The sequence below is a fragment of the Saccopteryx leptura genome, chromosome 6 (assembly GCF_036850995.1).
Source record: "Saccopteryx leptura isolate mSacLep1 chromosome 6, mSacLep1_pri_phased_curated, whole genome shotgun sequence".
NCBI classification, from domain to species: domain Eukaryota; kingdom Metazoa; phylum Chordata; class Mammalia; order Chiroptera; family Emballonuridae; genus Saccopteryx; species Saccopteryx leptura.
The window spans coordinates 105,109,726-105,128,897 of NC_089508.1; positions in this window are offsets into that span (position 1 = coordinate 105,109,726).

The window sequence follows — 19,172 nt, forward strand, 5'->3', positions numbered from 1 at the left end:
CCAAATCCCTGCAAATGCAACCCAACCCCAGTTCAGTCTGTTAGGAGTTGTCCCAATGAGCAGAAGTCCAGGAAAAGTCCGCATGGCACTGGAATTGTTGTCACAATTTATACTTTACAGCTCACGTCCAAGTCCCAATGACCGCTGCTTCTAGCTGGTAATAATTCAGGTAGACTTGAAAAGCTATCTGCAGCATGTGTGGAGATGAAGCTTCTGTTCTCCTCTGCCTGAAGAGATGAGACCAGGTTGCTTTTCCCTGAAGTTGTGCAACTGTAGCATGTAAAGAGAAGCTTGGGATACACTAAGCTGGGTGGCAAAGGTAGATTCATAATAGAAGTTGGAAAAAGGGGGAAAGAGAGCTCTAAATTAGAAGTAGGTCCCAGCCTGAAATATGAGTGGGGCATTGAGGTAGGAGGAATAAAGGAAACACTATATATTAAACAAAGCAGCAGAAAATAGGACTATCAACACCCACAACAGAGATCTTCGAGGGAAGAATAAAAAACCTGACTATTCAGGCAAGACTTAGTTAAGTTGCCCTTGTGCAAATGAGATCAGTTTAACTGCTTCTTGGAAGAAATACCTTAGGCTCGTCCACAGTGTTGTGGATGGGGCCGATGGCCCTGGGCACCTTCAGCCTTCCGTGGCAAACCCCAGCATTCTGGGCAAGGTTAGGTCATAGGTGGCTGGAGCAGGACTGGAAGAGACTGAACCCTCCCTTAGAGGAGCGAGGGGGAAGCCTACCTTCCAGTGTCCCTTTTTCCTCACAGCAAAGGCTTGTAAGCCTAGCAGGCTTTAGGTCAATGACTTTCCTATTCATTTTTGAAGCAGGACCCAGATGGAATCCTATGGGACCCCTTTGAAGTGTTGGAGCCTTAAAGGGCGTATCCTAAAAGCTTGTAGTTCACCTGATCTCTATTGGGCTTTTTCTGCCTCTTGGTACCTTAAAAGCCATGCTCAGAAGATCTCGTTGAGGGAATTGAGGATCTCCATCCACCTATATAAACCTTTTCTGTATATCTGGAGCTATTTGGAAAAAGACAAAACAGTGTTATTAGCTGGATCAAATAAAAGAAGGTAGAAGTTTGCAGGAGAAAAAGATTTGGCATCTCCTGTTCATCGGAATTCAAAAGAAATTTAAAATTTTTTAAGTAAAAAGCATGACATGGTAGACCCAAAGGAGTTCCAGGATATGACTCCCCCCTTTAAAAATTTTTTTAAATTGACCTTAAAATATTTGGTAGGTACACTTTAATAATACCTTGACTTTAAAGATTGTAGGAAATACCCATAATTCAAAAGGTTTGACAAAATACAGTAAATACTTTTGCTACATATGCAGGAGCATTGTCAGTTTAACCAGTTTAGGAAATCTAATAATAAAAAAATGCATACAGACAATGAGCTATAACATGCTTAGCAGCCTCTCCTGTTCTGACAGAGGTTACTATAAATCCAGAATACGTACCCACTGTAACGTGGACATAGGACTTTTGCCAAATGAAGGTATATGACTAACATCCATTTGCCAAAGTTGTCCTGGTAGGAGTCCTTGAGGGTTAACTCCAAATGAAGAGACAGACTGTAGTATAGGACCCCTTGGACAGGATTTACCAATCTGTTGTGCTGCTTTTCGAGAAAGTTGGAACTGTTTACACAGGGCTGCAGCGTTCTGGTGATGAATAGTATAAGACTGAATTGCTCGATCTGTTGTGGCTGCTCCAAATAATTTTCTTTTGGGTAGCTTGATCAACAAGGGCATTCCCTTTTGCCAAAGCTCCAGGGAGCATGGAGTGAGCTCGAGTATGTCCTATAAAACATAGAGCTCTATGTTGACATACAAGTCTTTGAATAAGGAGGAACTGCTGAAATAGTTCATCAGCAGTTGTCCCTAAGATAGCAGTCTTTATAGTGGAAACACCATAAGTAAATATTTACTGTCTGTATATAGGTTAAAGGAGGAATATGGCAAATGCTGAAAAGCCATGATAATGGCATATAATTCTAGACTTTGAGCTAATTTTAAGTTGACTGCTTCAGTATAAAGTTGTCCATTGATTAGCAAAAGTGATTTGCCATTTAGTGAAAGTTTCCCAGAGCCATTGTTGTTGATCCTTTGTAAAAAGAAACAACAATAATTTTGAGGCTCAAAACCTATAAACTGTAAGGGTTGCCTATGCCCCTTGATAATCCAGGAAGCGACAAGATCAAAATATGGAAGTATATTCCATGGGCTATTAGATGGTTTAATGTGCCGAAGCTGTAGCTGCTCTTGTACCCATTGAGCAGCTGCCCTAAGTTTCTCCTGAGGAAGGGCGCATTGGTCTACCCACAAAGGATTATCTGATTTCCAAGTAATTGGGTCTACACAATGCATTATTGAGGTAGCAGGAGCTACCAAGGTCCCTATGCTAAATTTTGATATCCTAATCCACACCTTCTGGTATTGGGTGTGACTTCTTTGAGGGTGAGAATTCCTCGCTGTTCTTTCCCTAGGCCCTTAGTGGGCAAAAATCCATGATCAAGCATCTGAGTACTGACTAAACCATTAGGACTGACAAGCAACGCTCCCGTATTTTTCAAAACATCTCTACCCCACAAATTAACTGGCCATCCAGGGAGAACATAAGGCTTAAAAAATCCAGAATGACCTTCTGAATCTTCCCAATGCAAAAAATGAGAACTTTGTTGAGGGGATTTACTCTGCCCTATACCTTGTAATTCTGTGGCTGCTGCATGAGTGGGCCAGGAAGGAGGCCAATGTAGCTTAGCAATAACAGATACATCAGCTCCAGTATCTAAAAGTCCTTTAAATTTATGCCCATGTATTGTTAGTTGCATTTCACGGCATTCCTGACCTATTTTTTTAAATCCAATTGGCAAAATAAGAGGAGCCAAATCACCAATTTTCTTGGGGCCCCTTTTGCAAGATGTGGCCTGAGAAGCAGAATTAGCATCCTTATACTATTCCTCTAACTGCCTGAAATAGCCGTGAGACAAATTCTTTTTTTATTAATTTTAATGAGGTGACATTGATAAATCAGGGTACATAGGTTCAGAGAAAACATCTCTAGATTATTTTGACATTCGATTATGCTGCGTTCTCATTACCCAAATTGTCTTCCATCACCTTCTGTTTTTTTTTGTGCCCCTCCCCTCTACCAACCTCCTACCTCTCCTCCCCCCCCCCATGCTGTAACCCCCACACTCTTGTCCATGTCTCTGAGTCTCATTTTTATGTCCCACCTGTGTATGGAATCATATAGTTCTTAGTTTTTTCTGACTTACTTATTTCTCTCAGTATAATGTTATCAAGGTCCATCCATGTTGTTGTAAATGATCCGATGTCATCATTTCTTATGGCTGAGTAGTATTCCATAGTATATATGTACCAATGCTTTTTAATCCACTCGTCCACTGACGGACACTTGGGCTGTTTCCAGATCTTCGCTATTGTGAACAATGCTGCCATAAACAGGGGGGTGCATTTCTTCTTTTCAAACAGTGCTATGGTGTTCTTGGAGTATACTCCTAACAGTGGTATAGCTGGGTCAAAAGGCAGTTCGATTTTTAATTTCTTGAGGAATCTCCATACTGTTTTTCACAGTGGCTACACCAGTCTGCATTCCCACCAGCAGTGCAGGAGGGTTCCCTTTTCTCCACATCCTCGCCAGCACTTATTCTGTGTTCTTTTGTTGATGAGTGCCATTCTCATGTGTGAGGTGTGAGGTGTGAGGTGTGAGGTGTGAGGTGATATCTCATTGTGGTTTTAATTTGCATTTCGCTAATGATTAGTGATGTAGAGCATTTTTTCATCTGCCTATTGGCCATCTGTATGTCCTCTTTTGCCCATTTTTGATTGGATTGTCTTCCTGGTATTAAGTTTTACAAGTTATTTATAAAGTTTGGTTATTAACCCTTTACCAGATGCATTGTCAAGTATATTCTCCCATTGTGTAGTTTCTCTTTTTATTCTGTTATTATTGTCTTTAGCTGTCCAGAAGCTTTTTAGTTTGATATACTCCCATTTGTATATCATGTCTTTTATTTCACTTGCCTGTGGAGACAAATCGGCAAATATATTGCTGCGAGAGATGTCAGAGAGCTTACTATCTATGTTTTCTTCTAAGATGCTTATGGTTTTACGGCTTTCATTTAAGTCTTTTATACATTTTGAATTTATTTTTATGAATGGTGTAAGTTGGTGGTCTAGTTTCGTTTTTTTGCAGGTAGCTGTCCAATTTTCCCAACACCATTTGTTGAAGAGGCTGTCTTTACTCCACTGTATGCTCTTACCTCCTTTGTCAAATATCAGTTGTCCATAAACCTGTAGGTTTATTTCTGGGTCCTCTGTTCTGTTCCATTGATCTATATGCCTGTTCTTATGCCAGTACCAGGCTGTTTTGAATACAATGGCCTTGTAGTATAACTTGATATCCAGAAGTGTGATACTTTCCACGTTATTCTTGTTTTTCAAGATTGCTGAGGCTATTCGTGTTCTCTTTTGGTTCTATATAAATTTTTGGAATATGTGTTCTATATCTTTGAAGTAAGTCATTGGTATTTTAATCAGTATTGCATCGAATTTATAAATTGCTTTGGGTAATATAGACATTTTAATTATGTTTATTCTTCCTAACCATGAGCATGGTATATGCTTGCACTTGTTTGTATCTTCCTTAATTTTTTTTTATCAATGTTTTATAATTTTCCAAGTACAAGTCTTTAATCTCCATGATTAAATTTATTCCTAGTTACTTTAATTTTTTGGTAGCAATGGTAAAGGAGATTGATTCCTTAATCTCTCTTTCTGACAGTTCATTGTTAGTGTATAAAAATGCCTCTGATTTCTGAGTATTAATTTTATATCCTGCCACCTTGCTGAATTCATTTATCAGGTCTAGTAGGTTTTTAACTCTGACTTTAGGGTTTCCTATATACAATATCATATCATCTGCAAAGAATGATAGTTTTACTTCTTTTCCAATTTGGATGCCTTTTATTTCTTTTTATTGTCTGATTGCTGTGGCTAGGATTTCTAGAACTATGTTGAATAAGAGTGGTAAAAGGGGGCACCCCTGCCTTGTTCCTGATCTTAAGATGATTGCTATTAATGTTTTCCCATTGAGTATGGTGTTGGCTGTGGGTTTGTCATAGATGGCCTTTATCATGTTGAGGTATGTTCCCTGTATTCCCACTTTGCTAAGAGTTTTGATCACGAATGGGTGCTGGATTTTATCAAATGATTTTTTCTGCATCTATTGAAATTATCATGTGGTTTTCCGTCTTCCTTTTGATTACGTGATGAATCATATTGATTGATTTGTGAATATTGTACCAGCCTTGCCTCCCAAGAATAAATCCCACTTGATCATAGTGTATAATTTTTTTCATATATTGCTGGATCCCGGTTTGCTAATATTTTGTTGAGGATTTTAGCATCTAAATTCATTAGAGATATTTGTCTATAATTTTGTTTCTTTGTGTTCTCTTTGCCTGGTTTTGGAATCAGAATTATGCTCACCTCATAAAAGGAGCTTGGAAGTCTTCCTTCCTCTTGAATTTTTTGAAATAGCTTGAGAAGGATAGGAATTAGTTCTTCTTTGTATATTTGGTAGAATTCACTTGTGAAGCCATCAGGCCCAGGACTTTTCTTTTTTGGGAGTTTTTTGAGAGCTGTTTCAATCCCATTTGTTGTAGTTTGTCTACTTAGGTTTTCTGATTCTTCCAGATTAATTTTTGGAGATTATATGTTTCAAGGAATTTGTCCATTTTATCTAGGTTGTCTAGTTTTTCAGCGTACAATTTTTCATAGCATTTTCTTACAATATTTTGTATTTCTGTTGGGTCAGTTGTTATTTCTCCACTCTTATTTCTAATTTTATTTATTTGAGTCCTCTCTCTTTTTTTCTTGGTGAGTCTGGTTAAAGGTTCATCGATCTTGTTTACCTTTTCAAAGAACCAGCTCCTGGTTTCATTGATTCTCTGTATTGTTTCTTTAGCCGCTATGTCATTTATTTCTGCTCTGATCTTTATTATTTTCTTCCTTCTACTAGCTCTGGGCTTTACTTGCTGTTCTTTTTCCAGTTCTTTAGATGTAGGGTCAAGTTGTTTATTTGAGCTTTTTCTAGCTTCTTGAGGTATGCCTATAATGCTATGAACTTCCCTCTCAGGATTGCTTTTGCTGTGTCCCATAAATTTTGAGTTGATGTATGCTCATTATCGTTCATTTCTAGGAATTTTTAAATTTCTTCTTTGATCTCATTATTTATCCATTTGTTATTTAATAACATGCTATTTAGTTTCCAAGTGTTTGAGTATTTTTCAGTTTTTTTTTTTTGTTGTTGTTTGGTCTATTCTAGAGAACATACCATGAGCACTTGAAAAGAATGTATATTCTGCTGTTTTAGGATGAAAGGTTCTGAAGATATCTATTAAATCAAGTTGATCTAGTATGTCCTTTAAGTCTGCCGTTTCTTTGTTAATTTTCTTTCTTGAGGATCTATCTAGTGATGTTAGTGGGGTATTGAAATCCCCTACTATTATACTATTGCTGTTGATCTTGCCTTTTAAATCCATCAAAGTCTGCTTTATAGATTTAGGAGCTCCTATGTTAGGAGTTATAGGAGCACCTAGATATTTATAACAGTTATATCTTTCTGATGGATTACTCCCTTATCATTATGTAGTGACCCTCTTTATCTCTAACTATAGTCTTTTTTTTAAAGTCCATTTTTGTCTGATGTAAGTATTGCTACCCCAGCTTTTTTTTTCATTTCCATTTACGGGAAATATTTTTTTCATCCTTTTATCTTCAGTCTATGTGCATCTTTTGTTTTAAGGTGTGTCTCTTGTAGACAGCATATGTATGGTTCCTGTTTTCTTATCCATGCAGCTATCCTATGTCTTTTGATCAGATCATTCAATCCATTTACATTCAAGGTTATTATTGATATGTAACTGTTTATTGCCATTTTATTCTTTAAAACTGTATTCCTGTTTTGCTATATTCTTTTTCTCCTTTGATCTGTTTACAACAGGCCCCTTAGCATTTCTTGCAGCCTTGGTTTGGTTGTAGTGAATTCCTTGAGGTTTTTTTTTTTTGTCTGGAAAACTTTTTATTTCTCCTTCAATTTTAAATGATAGCCTTGCTGGATAAAGTAGTCTTGGTTGTAGGTTCTTGTTCTGCATTACTTTGAATATTTCTTGCCATTCCCTTCTGGCCTCAAGTGTTTCTGTTGAGAAGTCGGAAGTCATCCTTATGGGGGCTCCTTTGTAGATGATAGTCTTTTTTTCTCTAGCAGCTTTTAATATTTTCTCTTTATCACTTAGCTTTGGTATTTTAATTATGATGTGTCTTGGTGTTGATTTTCTTTGGGTTTCTCTTTAATGGAGTTCTCTGTGCTTCTTGAACATGTGAGATGTTTTCTTGCCTTAATTGAGGGAAGTTTCAGCTACGATATGCTTGATCAAAGTCTCTATCCCTTGTTCTTTCTCTTCTTCTTCAGGAACCCCTATGATGTGGATGTTATTTCTCTTCATGTGTCACAGAGCTCTCCTAGAGTTTCCTCAGACTTTTTGAGTCTCTTTTCTTTATTCTTCTCTGCTTCCATGCCTTCATTTATCTTGTCCTCTAACTTGCTGATTCAATTCTCAGCTTCATCCATCCTGCTTTTAATTCCTTCCATTGTGTTCTTGATTTCTGATAATGTATTTGTCATTTCTGACTTATTCTTTGTTATTATTTCAATGTCCTTTTTTATATTTGCCATCTCTTTATTTAGGTGTTTGTAATGACCATCTACTGTTGTTCTAATATCTTTGAGCATCCTAACAATTGTTATTTTAAACTCTGCATCTGGTAATTTGGTTATATCTGATTCATTCAGGTCCTTTTCTGGGGATTTCTCTTGATTCATTTGTGTTGCATTTCTCTGCCTTCTCATTTTCTCTGTGTAAAGGAAGGTTTTGGCTACTCGAGTGCACTGGTGTGGCCTCTGTTTTCTAGGTATGGTCTGTCTGCAGGCCCGCCACCCCATCTGCTGTTGCTGCCTAGGGCATTTGGGTATGGGCGTTGCCGGTGCCTGCCCACTGGGGCTGTTGCTGTGGTTTCCACCTCTCTTTCACAGGAGTGGCTGTGATCAAGTGCTCGGGTGTACAATCCTTGGTGGACTTGGCCTTTGCCCTGCCCCCATGAGTTGTGTTATGCTCGGCCCTGAGGGCAGTCGCAAGCACCTTTGCTCAGCTGTGAGTCTCCGCCTGTTTCTGAGCTTTTGCCCCACCCTTGCAGGAGGAGCCTGCTCGAGGGATGGCTGCAAGCCTTGGCTCCACAGGCCAGGTGGCACTGCGTGCCCATGCTCAGTAACAGGCCTCTGCCTGTTCTGGGTTTTTGGCTTCCCCTCCATGGGAGGAGCCGACTCCCTAGTCAGGCCAAAAGCCTCATTCTATGGGCGGGGCAAGGCTGTGTTCCAGTGCCCTTGCTCAAGGACTGGTCTCCATCCCTTCTGGGGTTCCCGCCCTTCTCCTGCAGGCTGGATTGCAGGCTGCCCGCAGTTGGGCTTGACCACTTTTGCACTCCCTCTCCTCCTCCTCCTCAGCTAGGCAAGACTGAGCTCACACCTGGGCCCAGTGGTGGCCAGCTGGCTTCTACCCTTGCCGACAGAACCACGCTTCCGTGTCCCTCCACTGCCCACCCTCCAGCGAGCCCTCAGCCATGTGGGTGGGGATGCTCCAGCTTAGACCCTAACACTCACTACTGTAGTCCTGAAAGCTCCCTCCTTCTAAGCAACTCTGCTCTGAGTGCTGCAGGAGAGCTTGTTTAGCTGGCGTCCTGCTTCCCTTTGCTGGTATTGCTGTCTCCAGGGGAATTATTCACTTCAGATTTGGGGAGTGACTCATCCCAGGGGTTAGGGTGGCTATCTCCCAAAATGTTTCTCCCTGTGCCTCCTACATTACACTCTCTTCCTGCTACTTTGGTCCTCTCCTCTCTCCCTGTCCCCTGGAGCCCCGGGTGAGTGGTTGTGAGAGAGGGTTCTGCACGGTCCCTTTAAAAAGAATCCTGGGTCTGAGAAATCAGTCTCTTTCTCACAAAAAAAATCCTGACTTGTTTCCAGCTAAATACTGTCCATACGCCTCTTCTAGGCTCTGGGGCTGCAGGCTGGGGCTTTGTTCCTGAAACTCAGGACCCTCCCCTCTCTGCTAAACTCACTTCCCTCCACGCGAGTCTCTCCCAGCTGCCATTCACTCCAGGGAGCTGGGCAGCCCTCTCCACGTTTCCGTTTTTCCTACCAGTCTCGATGTGGCTTCTTCAGTGTTCCTTGGTTGAAGAGTCCTCTTAGTTTAGTCCAAAGTTGGTTTTTCCAGATGATAGTTCTTAAAATTAGTTTGTAATCCACTTTAGTTCTGGGAGGTGGATGTTGGTACTTCTGCCTACTGCCTACTCCAGCACCATCTTTTCTTCTCCTATTCTTTATTTCTGATATTGTATTTTTTCATTTCTAACTGGTTCTTTTTTTGTGGTTTCTATGTCCTTTGTAATCTTACTATCTTTTTGCTTAAATTCTCACTGAATTCTTTTATTCTTTTCCTAAGTTTCTTGAGCATCCTTATAATCATTGTTTAAACTCTGCATCTGGTAGCTTGGTTGCCTTAATTCTTTTTCTGGGGATTTCTTTTGTTCTTTTATTTGAGGCATGTTTCATTGGCATATCAGTGGGTGGAGCTGCCCCTCAGGCTAGCTGCCTATGAGGACTGACCCTGACCAAAGGGTGGATGAGCTGCTGTGTGGGGGTTGACCCCCTGAAGTAGAGATAGCCCCAGCCAGGTCTGATGCCTGCCTTGTATCTACCTTTTGGCATAATGCTTGTGTGGCTAGTTGGGTCATGCTCTGGTGTGGTTTAAAGCCCACTTACAATTGTGTCTATTCTAGATCTACTCAGGAGGAACTCCAGCACAGGTGTCAGACACTGCCTGTAACTGGCATTCAGCTACCTATATGGAGCTACCGAGCAATCCAGAGTATATGGTTGCCTCTGCTAGGCATGGGTGCTAGTGGGAGAGTCGAAGGTGCATACCAAGGTCAGCTTCTACCAGCTCCAAGCCCCAGGGGCTGGTCAGCAAAAAGCCCAAGGTACCATAAGACCCATCTCCACTTGCTGGCTGCCTGTTAGGCTCAATCACTGAAAGAACTTCTGGTGGAACTTGAGTTGTCTGAGGTAGATTCCCACTGAGGCACCAGGTAGGGCTGAGTGTTATTTACCAGATTAACACAGATTCAAACTCAGTGCCAGTGCTGAACTGAGACCACTCAGCAAAAGTCTCAGGATACATCAAAGCTGGCCATCACCTGCCAGGTACCAGCGGACCTTTGTGGTGAGGTGGGCTCTCAGGGAGTCATCAGGGTAAGGCCAGAAGAGTTCATCAGGCCCTAATAGGCAGATATTTTGCTATGAGAAGGGAAGGCTCTACCCAGGAGTGATAGTACCAATAAAGCATACAAAAGAAAAATGGCCTCTGTGCTAGAGTCACACAACTCAGTCCCTCCTTATTCAAGGGCCTTCCAAGAGAGTCTGCACCAAGGCCCCAAGCTGATCATATGCAGTTGACTTCTTGGCATGGCATGGTTGTCCAGAGTCAGGAGGGTGAGCTAGTGGATCTCCTGTGGGGGAAGGGGAACTGTATCTGTCAGGCAAATGGGGGGAGGGGGCAGATAGAACCACCTCACCCCAGAATAAGAAAACTAAGTCTCTGACACCTTCTGATTTTGCCCTCAAGGGCCCTCCAAAAAAGTGTACCCCACTACATCCCAGGCATCTGGCTCCTCTTCAGGGTGTGAGCTCAGCAGCATAAGGCAATGGAGAATCAGAAAGGTGGGACTAGTGCATTTCTCCAAGCCGATACCGTATGGAGAGGGGTGCTCAACCCAAAAAAGATGGCATCTGCGGGTGGTTTGGGAGAGGGACCCTGCACAGGAATCCTGGCAACTCTTCCTTCAGTTCTCTCTCTGAGGCCACACAACCCAATCTGTCCTTGCACAACTTCAATGTACTCTGATCTACCCTCCCTCTGCCTCAGCTGAAGCCCAACCTAAGTGGCTGCTAATGAGAATTTGTGTGCTGGCCCCTTAAGAAGGCACCTGGGTTTCTAGCAGACTTCTCTCTCTCTCTGGTGGACAGAATCCCTGTTGGTTTTCACAAACAGATGTTATATGGGCTCCTCTTTCCAGCTCCATTTCTTCAAGCATGGGAGCTTGGCATGGGGTTGAGACCCCATACTCCTCACGGTAGGGAATGACTTTGCAGTTGAGATATCCCTTCAGATTCTCAACTGCCACATATGGATACAGGGCCAGCATTTGGCACATCTCTGCCCTTCCTACCAGTCTCAATGTAAATCCTTAATTATAAGATTTATGTTCAGCTAGTCTTTAGTTGGTTTTCAGGTTGATTGTTCTATAATTTAGTTGTATTCCAGTTTGGACCTGGTAGGTTGTAAATGTAACTTCCACTTACTCTACCACCACCTTGAATCCCATATGGTCTTTATGTGATGTTGAAATCTCAAATTATTCTATGTCTTCATGACAGAGTTACTTATCTTTAAGACCCTAGATACAAGGATTTTCAGTGAGTGCAATGAGATTCTACCAGAAATCAAGTAAAATTAATGGGTAAATTTTCTGCCAGGTGAGGGTGTTTCATTAATGACTCACTAAAATTCATTATGAATATAATCTGGTGATATTAAGTGGTAGCTCATGGGAAAAATTAAAGAAAAAATTATTCTGTTATTTTCCCTGAAATTTAAAATCAAATATTATATTAGTGCTAGGTATTACCTGTTTATTATTATGCTTGGAGTTAACATTTAGGACCAGTGAGGAAGAGCCAAATTTCCCTAAGTTGTAAGTCTAATTATACACATCCTGGTGTCAGCCTACACTCATATTTTTCTGGGCTGTTTAGGAAGTCTGTCTATGAAGAAATAATTTAAGGACTTCAACTTCTACTGATGGTCTGTTTCTATCCTATGACCTTTCAGACCTTTGCTTCAATGCCTGGAGGATAAAATTTCTTTGCTTCCCTTCTTTCATTTGGTTGCTAATAACTTAAATTTTCCTCATTCACATTGGGTTGCAATCACATGTGACTTTTCTTTCCAGTGTCCATTAGTTATAAACTAAAAAAAGACAAGGATTGCTGGGCAGAAAAACCAAAACAAAACCAAACAAAATTGTAAAACTTATATCATGACAATCAGAAGAATTATCTGGGAGTTTTACAAACTTAAATATTATTATAAACTCCTTATCACATTAAAAATAATTATAATTGCCTGACCTGTGGTGGCACAGTGCATAAAGCATCAACTTGAAATGCTGAGGTCACCAGTTCGAAGCCTTAGGTTTACCCAGTCAAGGAACATATGAGAAGTAACTACTAGGAGATGATATTTCCAGCTCCCCCTTTCTTTATTTCTCTCTCCTCTATCAATAAATAAAATCTTTATTTAGAAAAAAAAGACCCTGGTTGGTTAGCTCCATTGATTTAAAGTGTCGACCCAAAACAAAAAGGTTGTGGGTTTGATCTCAGGTCAAGGACTCACATGGGAAGTAACCAATGAATACACTACTGAGTGGAACAAAAAATCAATGCTTCCATTCCCATACCTTCTCTCTTCCTCCTTCTCTCTGTCTCTCTAAAAATCAATAAAAATTAAGAGCTGGCTAGATAGCTCATTTGGTTGGAGCATCGTCCCAGAGCGCAGATATTCCCGGTTCAATTCCTCCATCAGGGCATAGGAGCAGATTGATGTTCCTGCCTCTCTCTCCCTGCCTCTTTCAAAAATAAATAAATAAAATAAAAGTATATAGAGTGTTGGCCTGAGATATGCGGTCCCAGGTTTAAAACCCCAAGGTTTTTGGCTTGATCACAGGTTCATCTGACTTCAGTGCAGGTGCACCAGCTTGAGCACAGGGTCGCTGGCTTGAGCATGAAACTATGGATATGATCCTATGATCACTGGCTTGAGCCCAAAGGTCACTGGCTTGACCCCAGGGTCACTCGATTGAGCAAAGGGTCACTGGCTCAGCCTGAGACCCCCAATCAAAGAATGTATAAAAATCAGTTATTGAATAAGTGCTGCAACTACGAGTTGATGTATCTCATCTTCCTCTTATCCTGTTTCTGTCTTTCTCTCTCATGCTAAAAATAAATAAATAAACAAACAAATAATTTATAATTAATCTATGTTATAAAATCTAAATTTGACCATTAGAGTGGAAATGAGGGCAGATTCTAGAGCTTTATTATTAGAGCTATGAATTTGATGAACGAGATCTTAGAAGCCCAGGTCTTGGTTAACTGCAGGATCTTATTTTCCCAGCTCTGCAAACCCAAATGACTTTACAGATTCCAGGCTGCTTTCTTACTTGGCCTAGGTAGTGCTTTCTTATTGAACAACTGATCTATAAAAATAAATTTAACCAAGTAAAGTAGCTGGGAAGACTTCCTGCCCCCAGAACTATTAAAGAATTGTTTTGAAGGGTGTGCTCAGACCCCTGTTTATAAATATCTTTAGCAACTCTACAACTACATTATCAACTAGTTAAAACCATTGTGAAACCCATCAGTTTATAAAAGGCAACTTTATCATTTCCAAATTAGAGGACCAGAGTAATAGCAAAGGTAACCCCAAAAACAACCATCCAAATGTGATGGTATTCTCCAGGCACAATGTCCCAAGATCAAGGAAGCCATTTTGGGGGGCATCATTGATGAGACCCTGGCAAGACACATGGACAATGAACACTAGAAACATTCCACTTCGCAGCAGGACTACCCCAACACTCACTGCCAAGAAACTAAAGCAAAGGGAAAAAATGCCTCCAGGCTTCACACTGCTGTCCTGCAACTACCCCAACCCAATAGCAGCTATTGAAGCTTCCTATTAGACAGCTGCAGCCAAATGTTATGCTACTACAGTATCAAAAGCTAATGCCACAGAAAACCTGCATGCTGAAAGAACCCAACTTAAAAGAGCTACAAGTTGTGGCCATGAAAACAGCAGCATGCCTGTTTCCTTTTCGATAAATTGCACATTTAGGCTTAGTAAACCAATATTTTATGTGGGAGGAGGTGGCATGTAGGCACAGTTATTCCATTCCTGATCATAGACTAACTCTGTATTAACTTGTAAAGAAAAGTTCCAGAGTTATACAAAAGTGTGTGTGCTCTTTTTAGATTACTTCTTTATATTTCAGAAGATGAGAATTAATTATGGATGGAAATCACAAGATCAATACACTATTGATCTTCATTATTGATGTTTAATGAGAATTTGCTTCTTAATCCACTGTCAGAATTAGGATCTCTAACTGATCAGATAGAAATCACATGAAAGACACCGCAATTGTTTTCACTTTGTGTGATCATACCATTTTTGTCTGACCTGGACATGTACCTTGTCATAGATTAGAAAAGGAAAAACATTCTTACATGCAGATCTTTTTCTTTTAACACTTGGAATATTGTGGCCTGCTGTTAAATTCCTGCCACAAAGAAGGTCCACATACAGTTCTACTATTCTAAAATATAGTCATCATTTTGAGTAGGCAATTAACTAACATTTGGACACAGGAGCCAATCTGCCTGTGTTTGAATCTCAGTTTTGCCACTTACTAGTTGCATAACTCAGCTGTAAAATAGGTATAATAACAACATCTGCTTCATGTTGTCCTGAGGGTTAACCAAGTTAGTATATGTGAAGTGCTTAGAACAGTATAGCACATAGTCAAATCAGTGTAAGTACAATGTAGCCAATTATCCATTACAGTTAGTTAACTCATTTAGGTATCTATACCTAGACATTTTTTAAATAACAATGTATGACCATAGTGATAGTTTTCAGTATCTAATTTTAATTTTTCCTAAGCTTAAATTAATGTAGCCACTGGGACATTGACCACTCTTATGACTGTGCACTGCTACATACCCAAAACTTCTCAAGGAGAGATACTTGGCCATGCCCCCAAGTACTTCTCGGCCCACATGGAGGAAAAGTGGCCTTCTATTTTTACTTCTCTATGTAAAAATATACACGAATATGGCTGTATGTATTCCAGGTACTGCTCAGAGCATCACTTCATACTCACTGCTCCCAAAATTTATCAAAAATTCTAGAAAAGCATTACTTATGAAAGCTTGCCTGAAGGATATATTTCTAAAAATTATTACATAATAATAACAATAATTCTATAAGAATTTTTGGGGGGTCATTGTCCTTTCATTGAACAGAATTCACTCAAAAGGGATTCAAAGAGAAATTTTCTTTCTGGTCTCACTAACAGAAATAAAAACAAATGTTAATGTTTATTGAGTGCTACCAAGAACCCATCACTTTTCAAAATATGTTATGTATATTAACCTATTTAATCAGTGAAACACTTCTATAGGTAGATACCATAATTATCTTTGTTTTACAGGTAAGAAATATGAAACACAAAAGATTAACTAATTTGTCCAAATTACATAGCTACTAAATTATAGAGTTAGGTTTGGAACTCAGGTAGTCTAGATTGAAAGAACAGTCTTCAAACCACCACCCTATACTGCCTCTTGAAAAATTTGTTCTGCTTCTGAACAGCAAACTGATTTTGCCTCTGTGATTTTTATGAATCATAAAATTGATTTGAATTCATTGCTAGAAAATTCAAAGCTAAATTCCTAGCCATGTAACAGATTTTTATAGCGTAAATTTTGCATCACGACCTAAATTTTATATTTTCTTATTGTTCCTTTGTCCCATTATCCTTAGCTACTTACAAAAAATAATGTTTGTTTGATACCAAAACCTGTTAAGAACAGTAAGGAAAGAAATATTAAAAGTCAGTCTTATGAACACAAATGCAAAAATATTTTAAAATATTAAAGTGATTAAAGAAATGTATTTAAAAATTATAATCATATTAAAATTATCTCAAGAATGCAATTGACAGTTCATTAGAAAATATGTGAATAATTAATTCATCATATTAACAAATGAAATAAAAATTATATAATCATTTGAATCCATTTAAGAAAAAAGCATATAATAAAATAGAGCATTTATTCATAATAAACAAACTTAGAATAGAAGAAAACTTCCTTCCCTTCTATTAATAAGTCATTTTAAAGATAAATCTTCAGAAAACAACATATTAATAATGCAATGTTGAAAACATTCCTTTTTAAGATCAGGAAACAAAACAAGGGTATCCATTATGTTCTTTTGTATTTGACACTGTACTGTGCCTGGTTAACAGAGAAAGGCAAGACAAAAAAGCAAAACAATCATTATTTGGTGATGATATAACTGTGTATGTAGAAAATAACTCTATAGGTAAATTACTAACATTAATGAGAATTCATTTACAAGAATCAATTGTATTCTACATATCAATAGAAATAAATAAAAATAAAATATTTTAAGATATATTATTCTTAATAGCATTTGAAAAAGATCTCGGCCCTGGCCGGTTGGCTCAGCGGTAGAGCATCGGCCTGGCGTGCAGGGGACCCGGGTTTGATTCCCGGCCAGGGCACATAGGAGAAGCACCCATTTGCTTCTCCACCCCCCCCCCTTCCTCTCTGTCTCTCTCTTCCCCTCCCGCAGCCAAGGCTCCATTGGAGCAAAGATGGCCCGGGCACTGGGGATGGCTTCTTGGTCTCTGCCCCAGGCGCTAGAGTGGCTCTGGTCACGGCAGAGCGACGCCCCGGAGGGGCAGAGCATTGCCCCCTAGTGGGCAGAGCGTCACTCCTGGTGGGCGTGCCGGGTGGATCTCGGTCAGGCGCATGCGGGAGTCTGTCTGACTGTCTCTCCCAGTTTCCAGCTTCAGAAAAAAAAATACAAAAAAAAAAAGAAAGAAAGAAAAAGATCTCACTGGAGAATATTATAAACCTTATTAAAAGACATGTTTAAAAATATAAATGAAAGTAAAAATATACTATGTTCATGGATTATAAAACTCAATAATTTAAATATGTCAAGTTTTTCCAAATTGAGGTTATCTCAATCAAAAACTCAACATTTTGTTTACCTTTGTGGAACTTCACAAGCTGATTTAAATGGAAAAACAAAAGGCTATGAAGAAAAAAATTTTACTGATGAAAAACATGGTGAAGCAACTTGTTCTATCAGGTAGTAAGACTTTCTATAAACTATAGACATTGGGACAGTCTAGTATTTTTGCAGGAATATACAAATAAATTGATAGAACTAAATAATGATTCCAAAAATATTCTCATACACATATGGATGTTTGATGTCTGACATAGCTGACCCTGTATATCAATTTTTTTAAAAATGGACATTTCAGTAAATGGTGCTGAACAATTATTCATATGAAAAATGTAAAATTGAACTGCCACCACACACAAATATCAACTCCAGGATTAAATTCCCAAAATCAAATAGTAAAATATACAACATTTAGATGAAAATATAGAACAGCCTAATTACCCATAGATAGAAAAGAATTTTTTAAATAAGACCAAAAGTATAAACTATAAAATTTTTAATAACCAATCTTCATTAAAATAAAATACTTCTGTTTATCAAAATTTCCATAATAAAGGAGAAAAGACAAGTCATAAAACTGAAGAAAACATTGGTAATTTATGTAAGCCACAAAAGGATCACAACTAGAAATATAAATAACCCACATGTACAATTTTTTAAAAGGCAAACAACTCAGAAAGAGCTTTGAATAAGCACTTTAAAAGATGGCAACGGAGTAGGTAAATGCACAGACTGCCAGTTCCCACCACCAAACTGGATTACAAATTAATTTAGGAACATTCATCATGAAAAACCAACTTTGGACTAAAAGAACAGGTCTGAAAAACCAGGAAGCACAGAAGAATCCACACAGATCCTGGTAGGGAGTGTGGGGGTGCAGTGGGGGCACCCTTGTTCTCAGCAAAGGGAAGCTAAGGCTGAGAGCCCAGAAGGGCTCTCATTACAAGAAGAGAGACCCTGAAAGACAGGGGCCCTCAGGCTCAGAACCAGAGACCCAGCCTAGAAATCCAGGGACTAGAGGGGACAAACAGACAGCATTGAGTAGGGAGAAGAGCAAGAGTTCTGTCTGCGGGAAGTGGCTGGAGAAAGAAAGAGCAGCCTTAAAGAAACAGGGCAGAAAATATCACTCACAGTCACTTGCCTGGGGCTCTGGGGGTGAGGAAGTCTGCGAGGACTAACTTGTCTTGCACGAGAAAAGTAGGGAGTGAGAGACAAATGGTGACAGGGAGAGGAGTGCATGGGCTGACCTGAGAAGCTGACTCATTCTTCAGTGTGCAGGTGGCCATAGCTAGAGGAGGGATTGATCCCTCTACCCAGCACAAGCCTAAAGTGGTTCCAAGAGTCCCACCTCCAAAAAGCTGTCCAGCTCCAATCAGCACAAAAGACACAATGGAAAGCAAGAAGTAAGGGGGAAAGGAGTAAATCAGGTTTCCAGGGAAATCTGAGATACACCTCTCCCTTCTGATACTGAGAATGCACCCCACCCCCAGAGAGCAACTGGCAGAATATGGCTTCAGATTTTCAGAGGTCACACACACTGCATTCCTGGATACAGTTTCAAGTAAGCCCCCTGCTGAGTTAAGCAAACTGGAAGCAGGCAAATTAAGACTTTAAAGCAGCTCTACTAGTTAAGGAGACCACAATACGAACAAGCTTGCAAGCCACACACAGAAACAATGGGAAGACAGAGGAATTTAAGCCATATGAATCAACAAGAAAAATCCCCAGAAAAAGATCTGAATGAAATGGAAGTAATCAAATTACCAGATGCAGAGTATAAAATAATGATTGTTAGGATGCTTAAGGATCTCAAAGATACACTAGATGGACTTAACAAGCACCTGACCAGGCGGTGGCACAGTGGATAAATTGTTGGACTGGGATGCAGAGGACCCATTTTTGAAACCCTGAGGTCACCAGCTTGAGCACAAGCTCATCTGGTTCGAGCAAGGCTAATTGGCTTGAGCCCAAGGTCACTGGCTTAAGCAAGTGACTCAGTCTGCTATAGCCCCTGGTCAAGGTACATATAAGAAAGCAATCAATGAACAACAAAGGTGCCACAACAAAGAATTGATGCTTGTCATCTCTCTCCTTTCCTGTCTGTCAATCTGTTCTTA